The following is a 10790-nucleotide window of genomic DNA, read 5'->3' on the forward strand; positions in this document are numbered from 1 at the left end:
AAACATTAAAATATATAAGCATATTATACAGTGGAAATAATATTACAATTTAAAAAAAAAAAAAAATAAACATTGCCACTACACACAAAAAATAAGTCACTTTAAAAAAAGCAGTCAAAATGAAAGCACACAAAACTTTTCCCAGCATGTTGTCAAAGAACAGTGTGCTTTATCAGCATAGCCAAGGTTTCCATTAGCATACTCTTGGGACACTCAACTGTGAACAGATACCGGATTGAAAACTGTTAGCCTTGTCTTTTCTGCAACCAGATTTTAAAGCCAAGTAATATATCAGTTATCCACAGTATTGAATTATGACCAACATACTGAAAGCATGGCTTTTACAGCCTTGTTTCCTCATGTACTGCCTGAGATTTACAACTCCAGCTACATATTTGGACTCCAAAAGGAAAGTTTGTTTCAAATGAGATTTAACTCTGTTGCACCTGGAAACTACAGACACCAGTCTTATTTATATTTTCTTTTTTTTACTTCATATATTCTGGTGTTTCTGTATGTTCTGTTTTTAGCCATAAGAGCAGCCAGTAAGGTAACTGAAAGAAAAGTAATTATGGGACATAAAAACAAATATACTTATTTGGTCTATATGTTGAGCATTCCTATGATTTCATGTTTCTGTACCTGCTGATGGCACACGTATTCACTTACCTGCCATCAGAAACTTAATATTCTTTTATCTGGTGGATTAGCTCAGCATCATAGACAAGAAGAGAAACAGTATGCATATTGCTTGTTATCGCTGTGGTCACATGTATAAAACTTTGCCCAAACTGTGTTGCTTTCATTAAAAGAATAGGCTTCCTAATACTACAAGGTTAGAGGGCATGATGTTCTCAGGGAAACACTTTCTACGCATCCTGCAGATTAACCAGCGTTATTTCTCGGAGTTGTATGAAATTCTGCTGCTTTATACTGCAGGTGGCTTATACTTTAAACACGTAGGATATGTCTGCTCATGTTCTTTCTCTTTATCCACTGAGCTGACTTAATAGCATAGAGAAGAACAGTTTTTCTGAATTACTAATCTTCCTTCTCTGCCTATATGTCCACTTCTCCAAAGAATTCTTTTAACTGCTTTCTTAGGTAGATTTTTCAGATGCAAAGGTAATTATTGTCCATGTGGGAGCAGGCCGTGTGGATATTCACCTTCTGCTGAACCTCATTTAGAGAAATTCAGTGCATATTAAAAAAGTTTGCAAAGAAGAGCAGGTATAGCTTTAAAATCTGGTCACACTTCAATGGTTTGAACATTTTTATGCCAGCTAAGCTTAAGGTGGAATAATGTGAAGCGCTAGGTAAGTCCAGATACTACACTCACACACAGGAAATATTGATTGGTCTGGCAGTGACTTTAGTGTTAAATTCAGGGTAAGCCCATACATTACAAATTCCATACTTTCACATACTGTTACAAGATGGCTGACTCTCCAGCAGATGTCCCTGGATTAAAAGTCAGTGATCAATGAGACAGTGATGTGAAACAACATGTGGAATAGCCATGCAGTATTGTCACTTGATGAGAGAATGACGTCCATGCCACTTGCTTTTGAGAGAAAACCAAAATCTGCATTATTCTCTAATACATTATATGTGTTAGTGGATGTTTGTGTGTCATTCTGTGTGTTACAAGTGGAACAAAATGAACTTTTTTGCAATTTGAAGACACAACGAAATGACAGGGAAAAGGAATAAGGCCGGAGAGAAGCATACAGGGAAAGATGATTGTGAGAAGGTGGATGGCTAATTGTTTTTTCTGGTTTGTTTTCTTCTTTCTTGTACACTAGTAAACAGGAAGACATTAGCAATGCTGCATAATGTTGCAGAAGATATAAATATTTTTGTTAAAGAGTGATGATGAATCTATATTTGGGAGTAGACAGAAAGGTAGAAAGCAGGCAGAAAAGGACCTACAAGCATCTTGTACACTTCCCAACAAGTATCACTGGGATCAACTTGCTAGAAAAAGGCAGGACAACAGGCATGTATTCACACCTAAAGCTTTACTATAGCAGCCAGATTTTCCAAGGAAAGAGCACATGACTTACTTCTCAATTAAGACTACACCTTTACTTTACGACTTACTTCCCAACTATGTACACACACACACACACACACACACACACACACATATATATATATATATATATATATATATATATATATATATATATATATATATATATCTATCTATAAACACACACACACACACACACACACATATATGTATGTGTAGATATATATATATATATATATATATATATATATATATATATGTATATATATATATATGGGTCCCATACACATTACCGAAATGACACCTTACAGCTGACTTTCATATGTGTGAGCCAACAACACCGAAATGACAGAACACCAACCGCTCAAAACACCGACTGAAAATGGACAGTAAGTAACCTGTTGGTCAATCCGACAACCACATAACAATGGCAACAAACAAAACAAACCCATGTGGAGGGCTTTTCCCCCACACCCCCAAGAACTAAATATACTAATTCTGAGATCGCACTACTATGGAGGTAAGGGGCAAAGGTCGACATGCTGGCCAAGCACTTCCTTACCATCTGTTTTCTGTCGGTGTTCTGAGTGGTCAGTGATCTGTCATTTCAGTGTTGTCTCCTCACTCATATGAAAGTCAGTAATGTGACATTTCGGTAAGGTGAAGGGGACCCATATATACATATATATATATATATATATATATATATATATATATATATATATATATATACATGCACACACACACACACACACACACACACACACACACACACACACACACACACACACACACACACACACACACACACACACACACACACACACATACATACATATACAGCTGCATATAACATTCTCTCATTTTATAAAAATAAATACATTATCTTTATTTGCAATCATACTTATTCAATAATACACTAGTATGACATATGACAGTACATGTTTCCAGCAACCATGCAAATTATCAATATATTTATATGTACTAAGTTTGCTCTCTTATAGTTTAGTTATTTAACAGACGTCATTAAATCTATTGGGTTGCTTTACAAGTTTCCTTATAATATGTGAAGTTGTTCACCTTTATCAAGCGACATGTTGCTACAGTCATATTCCCTGACTTAACCTGTAACCTTTGAGGCTTGTGGTCTAAGCATTGCTTGTCATGCTTTCTGTACTCCACTTCATAGTCACTGGATCTTTGTACTGATTTTTGTTTCTGCGACTGCTGATAAGGCAAATTTAACTATATCACCATATGTAGCCATAGCACTCTGAGAGAATGGTAGGGACACTGTAGGGCTCAATGGCATATGGAAGGTTGTTACAAAGTCAGACTAACTTTTTCTGGAAAAGCCATTATGCCTCTCCTAAGTAGTAGTTATCACTCAGAGCCAGATCGTGGTCAAATGGAGCTCTAGGCTATGTAATGGAAACCCCCCAAAACTTTAGCAGTATCCATTTACTGAGCTGACTTAATAGCATAGAGAAGAACAGTTTTTCTGAATTACTAATCTTCCTTCTCTGCCTATATGTCCACTTCTCCAAAGAATTCTTTTAACTGCTTTCTTAGGTAGATTTTTCAGATGCAAAGGTAATTATTGTCCATGTGGGAGCAGGCCGTGTGGATATTCACCTTCTGCTGAACCTCATTTAGAGAAATTCAGTGCATATTAAAAAAGTTTGCAAAGAAGAGCAGGTATAGCTTTAAAATCTGGTCACACTTCAATGGTTTGAACATTTTTATGCCAGCTAAGCTTAAGGTGGAATAATGTGAAGCGCTAGGTAAGTCCAGATACTACACTCACACACAGGAAATATTGATTGGTCTGGCAGTGACTTTAGTGTTAAATTCAGGGTAAGCCCATACATTACAAATTCCATACTTTCACATACTGTTACAAGATGGCTGACTCTCCAGCAGATGTCCCTGGATTAAAAGTCAGTGATCAATGAGACAGTGATGTGAAACAACATGTGGAATAGCCATGCAGTATTGTCACTTGATGAGAGAATGACGTCCATGCCACTTGCTTTTGAGAAAAAACCAAAATCTGCATTATTCTCTAATACATTATATGTGTTAGTGGATGTTTGTGTGTCATTCTGTGTGTTACAAGTGGAACAAAATGAACTTTTTTGCAATTTGAAGACACAACGAAATGACAGGGAAAAGGAATAAGGCCGGAGAGAAGCATACAGGGAAAGATGATTGTGAGAAGGTGGATGGCTAATTGTTTTTCTGGTTTGTTTTCTTCTTTCTTGTACACTAGTAAACAGGAAGACATTAGCAATGCTGCATAATGTTGCAGAAGATATAAATATTTTTGTTAAAGAGTGATGATGAATCTATATTTGGGAGTAGACAGAAAGGTAGAAAGCAGGCAGAAAAGGACCTACAAGCATCTTGTACACTTCCCAACAAGTATCACTGGGATCAACTTGCTAGAAAAAGGCAGGACAACAGGCATGTATTCACACCTAAAGCTTTACTATAGCAGCCAGATTTTCCAAGGAAAGAGCACATGACTTACTTCTCAATTAAGACTACACCTTTACTTTACGACTTACTTCCCAACTATGTACACACGCACACACACACACACACACACACACACATATATATATATATATATATATATATATATATATATATATATATCTATAAACACACACACACACACACACACACACATATATGTATGTGTGTATATATATATATATATATATATATATATATATATATATATATATATATATGGGTCCCATACACATTACCGAAATGACACCTTACAGCTGACTTTCATATGTGTGAGCCAACAACACCGAAATGACAGAACACCAACCGCTCAAAACACCGACTGAAAATGGACAGTAAGTAACCTGTTGGTCAATCCGACAACCACATAACAATGGCAACAAACAAAACAAACCCATGTGGAGGGCTTCGCCCCCACACCCCCAAGAACTAAATATACTAATTCTGAGATCGCACTACTATGGAGGTAAGGGGCAAAGGTCGACATGCTGGCCAAGCACTTCCTTACCATCTGTTTTCTGTCGGTGTTCCGAGTGGTCAGTGATCTGTCATTTCGGTGTTGTCTCCTCACTCATATGAAAGTCAGTAATGTGACATTTCGGTAAGGTGAGGGGGACCCATATATATATATATATATATATATATATATATATATATATATATATATATATATATATATATATATATACATGCGCACACACACACACACACACACACACACACACACACACACACACACACACACACACACACACACACACACACTCACACACACACACACATACATACATACATATACAGATGCATATAACATTCTCTCATTTTATAAAAATAAATACATTATCTTTATTTGCAATCATACTTATTCAATAATACACTAGTATGACATATGACAGTACATGTTTCCAGCAACCATGCAAATTATCAATATATTTATATGTACTAAGTTTGCTCTCTTATAGTTTAGTTATTTAACAGACTTCATTAAATCTATTGGGTTGCTTTACAAGTTTCCTTATAATATGTGAAGTTGTTCACCTTTATCAAGCGACATGTTGCTACAGTCATATTCCCTGACTTAACCTGTAACCTTTGAGGCTTGTGGTCTAAGCATTGCTTGTCATGCTTTCTGTACTCCACTTCATAGTCACTGGATCTTTGTACTGATTTTTGTTTCTGCGACTGCTGATAAGGCAAATTTAACTATATCACCATATGTAGCCATAGCACTCTGAGAGAATGGTAGGGACACTGTAGGGCTCAATGGCATATGGAAGGTTGTTACAAAGTCAGACTAACTTTTTCTGGAAAAGCCATTATGCCTCTCCTAAGTAGTAGTTATCACTCAGAGCCAGATCGTGGTCAAATGGAGCTCTAGGCTATGTAATGGAAACCCCCCAAAACTTTAGCAGTATCCATTTACTTTGTTAGTTGTCCTCAATTACCATAAACTATTGTTTGAATTTCTCAAAATACATACTGCTTTTTCTTTACGTTTACAATGATTACAGATATTTGAATTTCTGTTTTCTAATTTTAACAGCAAAATCATCAAATGATGTTTGTTAAACAAAACAAAGACAGCTTTCACACTGAAAACAGATTCAACATGAACAACAGTAAAATGTTATTCCCATGAAAGTCACATTTATTTAAAATGTACTTAATGAGCTATTAAACTGAAAGAGATTTGGTTAGTTTTCCATTTAATTTCCAGCCTGCTTGGACCATGCAATTATATGTCTGCATGCAACTGGCAAAGGTATCATGCAACAGCAAATGCTGAAGTGGCAGAAAATCTCCAAATCAGCAAGGCATTCAAAATAATTACATAAATGAATAAGTAAATAAATAAACACATAAAGTCAAATGACGAATGGCAGCCATTTTGCATGCTAGAACTCTCCTACTGAGGAAGTTCATCGTAGGCATTTTTTTATACTTTCAAAGAACTAGAATTTTATTAGTTTTTTTTATTTTTGTCACATATATTAAAATAATTACATTGAGTAGTTGTCACTACGCAGAGTTTTAAATGTAAAATAATCACCCTAGAAAATCTGTAATATCTGAGAATTTCATCATGAGAAAGACAAGTCATGCCCCTCCAAAATGATATTGACTGGTGACCTGTTTGCTGAACCATACCACAAAAGGGACTAATAAATGTTATAGTACATAGAAATAGGCTCATACTTTACCATACTGTGGTCTTGTAATTTTCTGCCGTTGACTTTAGTGGAACCACTTCAAAATGGGCCATAGAAAATGACAGCAAAGACAAGTATTCTCATGGAAAATACACTACTTTTTGACAAGATGTTAAATATCTGCCACAATGAAAGATTTGGGTATATCCGGACTGCTGGGTCTAAGTTTCCAGCATCATCTCCACTACATTAACATATAGCCACACCAGTTCCCACAAAAACAAAGGTTCCCAAAATCTCACCCTCATAATTCCCAGCTGTATCTCAAGCAGCCATAACCTCAGTGCAATCAGAACCTCAACTCATGCAGTTAACATACTTCACAGACACTTCACCCACTGACTGACCAGTAAAGGAAATATACAGAGGCACCATACCATGGCACTGGCCAAAAAGGGTTTTGGTTAGGGGCTTTAGTGTGTGTCAGTGTGTTTGGTTACTGTGATCTGCGTGTACGAGGGGAATGTAGCTTGCATGGTGGTGCTTTTGTGTGTTTGTCTGTGTAGTGTGACTGTGGAGTTAGTATATTTAAGTAGGGGGGTGTGGGGGGCACAGACCCCTACATGGGGGGTGCTGGGAGGCTTGCCCCCCTGCTTGTATGTATTGTAGGTTTGAGTGTTTGTGTGCTGGGGAAGCTGTGTGTGTGTGTGTGTGTGTGTGTGTGTGTGTGTGTGTGTGGTATATGGGTAGTGTAGTGTTCGCAATTTAAAAATTTGCGCTTCTGGGGTTTCGGGATTGTCAGGTTTTGGCTTTATGATCTTGAAATTCTGAAATTCGATATTTCAGGATTTCAGGATTATAAAGTGAATATATATATATATATATATATATATATATATATATATATATATATATGTATAATATGGGTCTACTTTGTATTATCGAAATGTCACTTACTTGAAAATCACATCCATGTGAAGACTTTGCCGAAAACTTTAACGAAAACCCAAATCACTAGACTTTTACTCCAGGAAACTAACCACTTGGCCACCAGAAAAAAAAAAAAAAAAAAGAACAGAAGCAAATCGACCCCCCCAACTAAATATACCAACTTTTAGATTACTACAAAAATCTCAACCACGTGAAGACAGTACAGGCAAGCCCTCCACTGTAACACCATAGACCCTGAACAAGTCAGATAAAAAGCAGATTGCATTTAATGTAGAATAGCGTAGAGTTTTAGCACATACAAAGCTTTTCATTGGTTTAAATAAAACAAGTTGTTTTATTTAAACCAAAGAAAAGCTTTGTTTGTGCTTAAACTCTACGCTATTCTACATTAAACACAATCTGTTTTTTATCTGACTTGTTCATGGTCTATGGTGTTACGCTGGAAGGCTTGCCTGAACTGTCTTCACGTGGTAGAGATTTTTGTAGTATTACCATTTCGTTTTAACTTTTAGATTACATTATAGTGGAGAAAAGGGTAAAGTTCATTGTGGTGGCCAAGTGGTTAGTTTCCTGGAGTAAAACTCTAGTGATCCATATAATAAAGTTTTCATCAAAGTTGTCTCATGGATGTGACTTTCGGGTAAGTGAAATTTCCATAATAACAAGTAGCTCCATATATATATATACTCTTAACTTGCATAACTCATAAGGATCAAAGCAAAGAAATTAATCAATGTGCATCAATAACCCTTTAACAAATGTTCATACAATTTGCCAAAATGCAATTTCACAGATGCTTTGGTGAACAGCTAATGAATGAAAGCAGATTTGCTAGCTGATGAATATTTTGCAAGCATCTGATAGTCCTGCATCTCCCTGACTTATATAGCAAAGTCTGAGATCTGTCTGTCTAAGGAAAAGTACAAATCCCACATAGCAGCAATGTTGGAATACAGGCTGGCAGAATACAGAGTACATATTACTCTGGGTGAAAACACAGACACAGCAATATAATGATATATTACTGCCATTGGTTCATATGAGTACAGTGTTTTTATCTCCAAAGCAAAAGTGACCTTCATTTGACACAAGCCCGCTTTCATTGGGTTCTCTGTAAAGTCACTCCATAAAAGTCATTTTAACAAGCAGCATTTAATGTCTGCACTGACAAGGAGGTAGTATGTGTAAGTATCACATTTTTGCTTCCGGAATCTACCCCGCAAGAATTGATTAGCTTACGGTTGCCAACCCGACTACATTCCAACATTCTATTTGCTGCTGTCACTGCCCTTTCTTGCTTCTCCTGTTGGTCCAGTAAGGTGTGACCAGTAAACCCAAATCCTTTTCCTGCCCTATTGACATTCGTTTCACTTCCCCAGTTGATACTTCAGAGGTCCATGTGCAGTATGTTGCACCAAAGAAAAACAATGACCCAATTATGTGCAGTGCATAAACTATCAGAAATTGTTCAGTTTGATTTGTTTGAGTCATTATGGAATTATAAATACAACATTGATGCAGCAACTGAGAATTCCAGTTTGGGATACAGACAGGATTATGCATGTATCACTAAAGAAAATATGTAGTTTTGAATATTATAACCTCATAATTCCTTGAACAAGGGTGTAATCAGCAGCATTATGTAACAACCCTTCCCTAAAAAATACCATTTACACAGAAAATGAAAATAACTGCTGTAACAACAGAATTTCAAATGTGATATTTCTTATACAAAATGAAATGTCAACGTGTTTGACAAATATGTTTATTATTTTATCATTGTGCAAATAGGAGACAGCAATTTCTATTGTTGATTAATACAATGAATTACTAATGCACCTTAAGAGAAAATCCTCAGGAGCAAACCAGGTTCATTCATTTCTGTACCACTCAATTCTTATCTTGAGGAAAAAAAAAAGTAATTCTGCTTTTGAAACTGCAGGAAACTGCTTGCAGCTTATTAAAGTTGAGACCGCACATGCTTCAGTCCTGAGCACAAAAGCAGCATTTGGAAATGCCTGTGTGGGAAACAATATCAGTACTGTGGTATTGATCAATTGGCATCTCCCAATCATGACCCCTAACACCTTGCATCCAGGGCAGCTGCCTCCTTTACCTCATCTCTTGTAACTCTTTAAATGTTTTCAACCAGACATTAATAGTTAACTTAAAATGCTAATGCAAAGCATTAGCTTCTCACCCTTATTAAAGACTGGACTATACTAGTCTTTTAGTGACCTTCTAAACATCATCTTCTTCTTCTGGCTTTTCCCGGATAGGGGTTGCCACAGCGGATCACCTGTCCACTCATGATTGGCAATGGAGTTTTACAGTGTTGAGTTGCCAGCCCGGCACCCAATCTTCCACAGAAGGCACACACATGCACACACTCACACCTAGGGCCAATTTAGAATGTCCAATCCGCCTTCAGCATGTCTTTAAGAGGAAACAGGAGCACCCAGAGGAAAACCCCACGACCACAGGGAGGACATGCAGACTCCGCACAGAAGGCACCCCAGCCGAGGATCGAACCAGAGAATCTCTTGCTGTGAGGCGGCAACGCTAACCGCTGCACCACCATGGCCGCCCAGTGACCTTCTAAACATCTGTGTTAAGTAAAACAATTTCTACACTTAACATCTGCATCAAATAGTCCCTAGCAAGCCATTACCTTGTTTGCCTTTGTCAGTAAAAGCTCTGTCCTCGGATATGTATTTGCATATGAGGGAACAAATGATGCTTCTATTGCAGTGCGTCCTATCTGCTGAAAATAGTTGTCATTCAACGTAAAATCTTGTTAGTAAGGCAGAAAAAGAGGAGGGACTGTATATAAAATGATCGGGGTCCCTCAGACATAACTGAAGCTACTGTTTGCGCTCCTTTCACATATGGTATTGATGAAAACAAGTTTCTTACATGCATATTCATCCACAATATTTATCCTGCCAAATAATTCCACTAAATTTATACAAGGCTTCTGTGGTGGTTTTAACATAGAAATGATCCTGTCTACATATTTCTTTTAAACTGAAGACAATAAATTACCAGTGTTGAATGATCCTATATTGTGGAGAATTTTGGTAAGGAACAGAAAACAGCTTTTAAGGGACGGGAAC

Source organism: Protopterus annectens, chromosome 6.part1 (genome assembly GCF_019279795.1).
Source record: "Protopterus annectens isolate FY-2018-M chromosome 6.part1, PAN1.0, whole genome shotgun sequence".
Taxonomy (NCBI): domain Eukaryota; kingdom Metazoa; phylum Chordata; order Ceratodontiformes; family Protopteridae; genus Protopterus; species Protopterus annectens.